At 39.8% G+C, this 7,509-nt stretch overlaps 1 long non-coding RNA gene across 1 annotated transcript; it reads left to right on the forward strand.

Annotated features, from left to right (window-relative positions):
• The first annotated feature begins 3,461 nt into the window (after positions 1-3,461).
• LOC134220523 (uncharacterized) lies at positions 3,462-4,280 on the forward strand. Its single transcript, XR_009981939.1, has 2 exons — positions 3,462-3,761; positions 3,827-4,280. It is a non-coding gene; the product is annotated as an uncharacterized LOC134220523 (long non-coding RNA).
• Positions 4,281-7,509: the final 3,229 nt, after the last annotated feature.

Below are 7,509 nucleotides of genomic sequence, written 5' to 3' on the forward strand. Positions count from 1 at the left end.
CTATATCCGGAAATCTTTTAAGTGGGCCATTAACACTCGAGCACACAAGCTGTTGTATTTTGAACATCATAAACCAAAAAACATATCACGCTGTACATAGCATGAACAAGCCCGCATAAGCGTTTCATGACCGTACACTTATTACGTAAGCACTGGAAGGAGTACTATCATTTTCTTACTTTCCATATAAATAAAAAATAATGTGTAAGAAAAAAAATTTACATTGGAGGGGGTTTCGAAAAACACAGAAAAATGCACCTTAATAAGTGTACGGCCCCACAACAGCGCGTGGCTAGCGATTAAAATTTAATACTTCGCCCAAGTTAACGTGCAGTAATTCCAATCAATCAAAAATATATCGAATGTTCCTTAATTGCCCCTAATGTAGGATATACGCTTAAATAAAATTCCGTATTTCTCTTATACATAAAATATTGCAGTCAAATAACCGTCTATCAGGCAATTGCTACAAACGGTGTACCGGTTAAAATCCACTGAAGTCGCGGACGATTGATTGTACTGCGTAAGTCAAAACCGGGTAAATTACAAAAACCGCAAAAAACTTTATCAAAAATCGCTGTTTCGTATGCTCCGATTTTTTTTCAAATCCACGTGAACAAAATCGGTTAAAAAACAGCATCAATGCAAAACTCGCTTGAAAAGTACGAAAACTCCATAAACCGCGTGAAAAGCTAGCAAACTTGCGTTGCGTTAAATGGTTCAGTTATTCTACACTGGGGGATCTTTCTCTGTGCAAGAGACACTTGTTTTTTTGTTTAGGTATTATTATGTACGTAACAACTAACAACGCAAAAATTGAATAAAATGTCTTATTTCTAAACAGAAAATCTGTCAAGAGAACAAAGAAATAATTAATTATAAAGTGCTCTTTTCAGTATGATATTTCAAATTTGTCCGCTGCTATTGCTCCTCCACGCAGATGGACAACCAGAAGATGCGACATAACTTACTTTCGGGACCAATGTTGTGTCGTGCACAGAGTCGAAAGTGTACGCATTGTCACACTTTTGTCGCAGATGTGTGCTCTAACAAGACATACAACAAAAGCAAATTGTCGCGGTTGGAAAAAGTTGGCATCTGGTCGTGGGGATCCAGTCGTGCGACGGAAAACTGGAAGTTGACAAGTTTTTTTGACTGACCATGTTTTTATGTATCTTGTCAGGAGTCACTGACAAACGCGACAATTCCCAGGCCTGGAGTCCAGTGCATTCTTGATTGCTTCAAAATTTACCAAGACAGCATTACAATTGTCATATCGGCAACTCCAGCGTGTTGTGCTGAGACTGTTGAGTTCTCGTACTCCTTCGACTATGCCTAACTTGGCTCGTATCTCTTTCAAATGGGCGTGGTTGCCTGACTTGGAAAAATGCACATGTAATGCCTCCAGTACACTAAAAAAGTTGGTGGATGATTTAATATCCGAGCAAGCATCCACGACAACCCAATTTAGCTTATGAGCCAGGCAATGGATGTATACGGCGTGGGTGTATATTGTTCGCATTTTAGCTTGTACTCCCCCACGGGAGCTGACATGACACTTGCACCGTCATAGCACTGTGCAATCATTGGTACGCCTTCGATTCCCAACCGATCTAAGAAGCCTATAATAAACTTTTTGAGCGACTCTGCATCTCTAGAAGATGAACAGGAATCCTAAGAATCTTTCTTGCACTTCTAAGCCTTTCACGTAGCTTCTTGCCTCGTCTACCATGAGAGCAAAGAAGCCGCATTGTTGAACCTCCTCAACGATTTTAGAAATTGCAATTTCACTGGCAATTTCAATTATCCATGTGCTCCACTACCGCTATTATGTGCTCCACTACCTCGAGATGTTTCGCCATTATCAACTCCTGTACATTACCGGATGATTTTGAGAGTTTGTATGCCAACACTGGACGTGAGCAGAACACTCCTCGTGCTTTTTTATGGATTCTCTCAACTTCTTCCATTTAGAAAATCCAGATGTAACAAACTTCATTTTGATTGCGCGTCACTCCTGTTGAGAACATTCTACAGACATAGCAGAAAATTTTATCGGCGGAAATACTGTACTCTATCAAGCTATGCGCATCAAAGTATTTAGCTGAGAACGATCGCATTCGATCTCCATGCAATGCTTTTGGGAAATTGACTCTTGGTTGTGAGGGACCTGACTGAAGGCTGCCTAAATCCTTTGGAACATCGTCAGTGAATGACGTTTGTCCAGTTACTTGCGTGGAGGATGAAGCCGATCAGTTCCGCAGTAATAATGCCGTAGAAGCTTCAGGATTATTGACAATTATCAGTAAGGCTGAATTCGTGGTAAATTTGATAATTTTCCACAAGGTTCTCTCAGTGACCAACGTGCTAACAAAATACTTTCAAGCGAAAAATGCATCCCTTGGACAGGCTACCGATACTGTTATTAGCACTGTTGCCGCCCTCAAGGCAGATCGAGATCAGTTTGTAGTAATATGGAAACAAATAGAGAAATTTTCGTTGGATCTTAATATTGAACTAAAGCCAGGTAATTTTCTAGTTGAATTATAAATGTTACTAATATATAATATAAGTAATACTAAACCAAAAATCATGAAAACAAACATGTAATATAATTCTGCATTCCTGTTGATAGGTAACATCGCTAAACGACGTAAGCAACCACGAAAGTTGGACGACTTCGTTGTTGAATCTCCATTAGGTAAGGCTGGATACATTGAGACTGCTGAAGAACTTTTGCCATACGATTTTTGGAAAAGCAACGTTTACATCCCGGTAATGGACAGCGTAATTGTTCATTTCGAAGAACGCTTCGACACAGTACCCTTTGCTCGATCAGTGGATGCTTTTCTGAATTTAAATATGGCTGAGTCTACTGAATTTGTTGAGCACTACAGTAGTTTGTTCAATATGGACAGTACTATTTTGAACGCTGAAGCAGTTGTACTCATTTTCAAGGCAAAAGATTTACCATGTGATCTAGAGAACCTCAAAATTCAAATCTCTGAAGAAATAACTCCTCGAATATTCAAGCTCTTACAAGTAGCAATTGGGCTACCTGTAAGCGCGGCAGGATGTGAGAGGAGCTTTTCTGCTATGAGACGGATAAAAACTTGGTTGAGAACAACGATGACCCAGAATCGATTTGCTTCGTTGGCTATACTGAATATCGAAAATGAGTTTATCAAAGGTATGGTAAAACCTGAAGAAGTTTTGGACCGTTTTGCCAAAAATAACCGGAAACTTAAACCACAGAGAACAGACATACAAGTCCATTCTCAATTGTGTGTAAGGAATTTAACGGACGTTTTAAAATGCAACACAAGTGGCAATCTCGTGGAGGCGCTGGCATCGCATAGTTTCTCTGATCAAGAAGCTGTCAAAATTTTAGGCGCCACCACCCACCATGGATATAAACAACAGATCCTTCTCCTCACTCTGATTTCAATTCCATATACACGGAGAAAACGGAAAAAGCTATCTAGCTTATTTTTTAATAGTTTTAAAGATTTCTCAAATTTTAATTATTTGAAAGATTATAAATCAAGCTTTATTTTATGCATTAGAATGCTTTTACGAAATTTAAACCTTCAATTGCTTATCCACCTCCATAAAAATTCTTGCGACTTGTTGTTTTACAAATGGCGGGTGGATTATTAATATATTCAACTTTATGGAAGTTTTCCAATGATTAGCAAAATTATGATGTTCATATAGCCATATTAGTCATGAGTAGATGTCAGCATAACTATTGGAACAAGGTAAGTGCGAAAAATAATCCTGTTCTTTGGCACAAACATGTCTGAATAAACTTTTTTTCATACAGATGTTTGATACTCAATTTGTATGCTTGCCTGTCGGAGTGGTTTCATCGGAGGAGACATCTCCAATAGCAGAAAGCAGAAAACCCCGCGTGGATGTGCATGCACAAAAAATACCGGGAAACAGAATTCCACCATTTTACAATGTGACGGATGAAGTGACGGGATTGAAATACGGGTCGAAAGTCCTTGGTAAAAATATGCCGTTATGGACGTCAAAATTGCCACCGAGAAGAATGTAGGTGAAAATCATCTCACAAACCAACAACGACGATATTTTGCTATTTCTGGCATGCGCAGATGGCCAGACAGTCGTACATCATCAATGGAGCTTATCCGTTCCGTATGCTGGAGATCAACTGCACAATTTCGATTAAGGCCGCCACTTGTTACAGGTCTTCTAACGTGTTTTTGATTGAGATTAAGTTCAATGATATTTAAATATAAGTTTTGAAAATACATGCAGCTTTTTTAAATTCAGAAACGTCAATCTGTTTTTATTTATTTTGTAAAACAAACCTTTTGAACGAATTAATTGCATATAATCCTGATTAGATAAACACGGAATAATCCTGAAAATGATTAAAATTAAAATAATCATTCTTAGCTTATCATGCATTTAATCTTCGCAATGAGTGGATAGACCGAATATGGTTTTAGATTAAACTTTAATCTATTTAGCTTTTTTATTTTTATCCGTGTACATGATGTTTCTTTCTCACACTAACGCACGCGATTTCTCTGCCATCAAGGAGCACATGGTTTGTTTTGTGATGAGGGAAGATCCATTATTTACGTAACGCCAGAACGATCATGTATGATCCCTCCTCTCCCCAGTTACACTTTTTGTATAATTTATCTAGAATTTTTTACTGAATTTCACACCTCAGACAACCCCCTCACTCCTCTAAGCGTTATGTAATTTATGGATGTATTTTCAATTCTTTTGAATCTTATGAATCATCGTCACAGCCAGCAGCGAAGCACTAAAATTATGAAAAGGCCATAATTTGTGCTCAAGTATATTTATGATTTTTCTATCATTTATGTCCCTTTTAGTATTTTATTTCGGGTTATGTATAAAAATCTAACTAGCGTTTCCGGCAGTGAATAACTGCCTCTCTTCGACAGTAATTTTAACTAATTTCAATCGGAACATACTATTATAAGCATACATTTATTCACCAATATGGGAAGTGGCTATAGCAGAAACTCTACTTGGTAATACAATCAAATTGCTTGAAGGTACGAAAATGTGTTTGGCTGAATTTGTTTTTTAACCTTATTGGTTCCATAGTGCATGAAAAATAAACATCAACAGTTAGCATGTGCTGGAAGAGGCGGCAAGCTTGGTATCATTTTGGCGCGCAATGTTTGTTTGGTGGAATGTGACAGCTAGTACGCACGACGTCATGAAAGACACCTAGCGCCACCAAACGACGTATTGCCACAGTCAGTATTCTAACGTACTTTGATTTACACAGCTTTTTGAGTGAAATTTGTTCTAGCCTGGATGTCTGTTATCTGTGCTTAAACTGATCTAAAGGAAGAAAAGTTTCCTGAATTTTATTTTGCTGAATTATGATTTTCTGTAATAAAACATTTTGCAACATTAAGTTTTGTGTATTTTATTGAAACATGCTTTCCATGACATTACATTATTCATATATGATTTTTATCAGGACGTACTATTAGGAAGCTTGAAAACTAGCTCCGCCCCCCCCCCCTCCCACGTCGGGACTCTAGTTACGCCTATGCTGCTGGAGAAGATGATTCTCTTCCGGCTAGATGAATGGATTGAATCGAATGGTTTGTTGTCAGATACACAATTTGGTTTCCGCAAGGGTGAGGGAAAGAACGACTGTCTTGCGTTGCTTTCTTCAGAAATTCAGTTTACCTTCGCTAAAAAAGAGCAAATGGGCTCAGTGTTTTGGACATTAAAGCGGCTTTGGTTCTGTTTGCGTCGATGTCTTATCCGACAAACTCCACGAGTGTGGACTTTCACCAATTTTGAACAACTATTTGTACAATTTGTTGTCTAAGAAACGTATGATTTTTTCTCATTGTGACTCGGGAACTTCCCGAGTTAGCTACATGGGTTTCCCTCAGGGCTCATGTTTAAGCCGTCAGAGACATTGATGAATGTCTCATGCCAAATTGCTCGTTAAGACAGCTTGCAGATGATTGTGTTGTATCCGTTTCGGGACCAACCGCAGTTGATCTGCAAGGACCGTTGCAAGATACTCTGGACAATTTGTCTACTAAGGCTTTAAAGCTGGGTATCGCATTCTCTCCGGAGAAAACTGAGATGGTTGTCTTAAAAAAAAAAACATAAGCCGGCAAATTTCCCGCTCCAACTGATGGGCAAGGCTATCACTCATAGCATGTCTTCTAAATACCTCGATGTCTGGTTCGACTCGAAATGTACCTTTGGGAGGCACATTGTGTATCTGACACAAAAATGCCAGAAAAGAATCAACTTCATGCGAACGATAACGGGAACTTGGTGGGGAGCGCATCCCGAAGATCTTATCACGTTGTACCGAACAACCATGCTGCCGGTTCTCGAATACGGTAGTTTCTGCTTCCAGTTCGCGGCTAAAACATACCTGCTAAAGCTTTAATGGATTCAGTACCGCTGTCTCCGTATCGCGTTGGGTTGTATAAATTTGAGTCTGGAATTACTTACGGGAGTACTGCCTCTGACAGATCGTTTCGCGGAATTATCGCTCCGGTTCCTCATTCGCTGTGAGGTTCTCAAGCCATTGGTCATCGACAACTGCTCAAACAAAACCCTCAATCTCGATTCATGAGTATTTACCACTGGTATATGACGCTGGATGTAAGCCCATCTTTGGTTGACACCAATCGTGCTTACTTCTTAGACTATTACAGTTACTCTGTTGCGTTTGATCTGTCCATGAAGCAGAGGATTCATGGAATACCAGACTTTCTTCGTGCGGAGGTCATACCTTCATTATTTGCAAGCAAATACAGGCATGCCAGTGACGAGAAAAGCTTTTTTACAGACGGGTCAAAACTGGATGACTCCACTGGTTTCGGTGTTTTTAAAGTTTTTCATAGCACCTACTTTAAGCTGAAAGAGCCTTGTTCCGTGTATACCGCTGAGCTAGCTGCTGTACACTATTCACTTGAGCATATTGCATCCCTACCTCCTGACCATTTCTTTATCTTCACCGACAGTCTGAGTACACTGGAGGCTGTTCGGTCAATGAATGCTTTGAGTGGTTTATCAAAATGGTCATTCACAATCACCATGGCTTGGGTCCCGTCTCATTGCTCGATCCCGGGAAATGAGAAAGCGGACTCTTTGGCTAAGGTGGGCGCCGTGGAAGGTGATATTTACGATCGGCAAATCACCTTCGATGAATTTTTCTCATTAGCTCGTCAGGAAACCTTGATCAGCTGGCAGCAGAAATGGACAAATGGGGAGCTGGGTAACAGGCTGTTTTCAATTCACCCGCAGGTGTCGAAGCGTCCATGGTTCAAAAAATTGAATATAGGACGAGACTTCATTCGAACCATGTGTCGTCTAGTGTCCAATCACTACACTTTAAATGCACATCTTTTCAGAGTGGGGCTCTTGGAAAGCAATCTCTATGTTTGCGGCGAGGATTATCAGGACATTGATCATGTCGTATGGGCGTGCGAGGAGAATAGCGGCCCC

This window comes from Armigeres subalbatus, chromosome 3 (assembly GCF_024139115.2).
Source record: "Armigeres subalbatus isolate Guangzhou_Male chromosome 3, GZ_Asu_2, whole genome shotgun sequence".
NCBI classification, from domain to species: Eukaryota; Metazoa; Arthropoda; class Insecta; order Diptera; family Culicidae; genus Armigeres; species Armigeres subalbatus.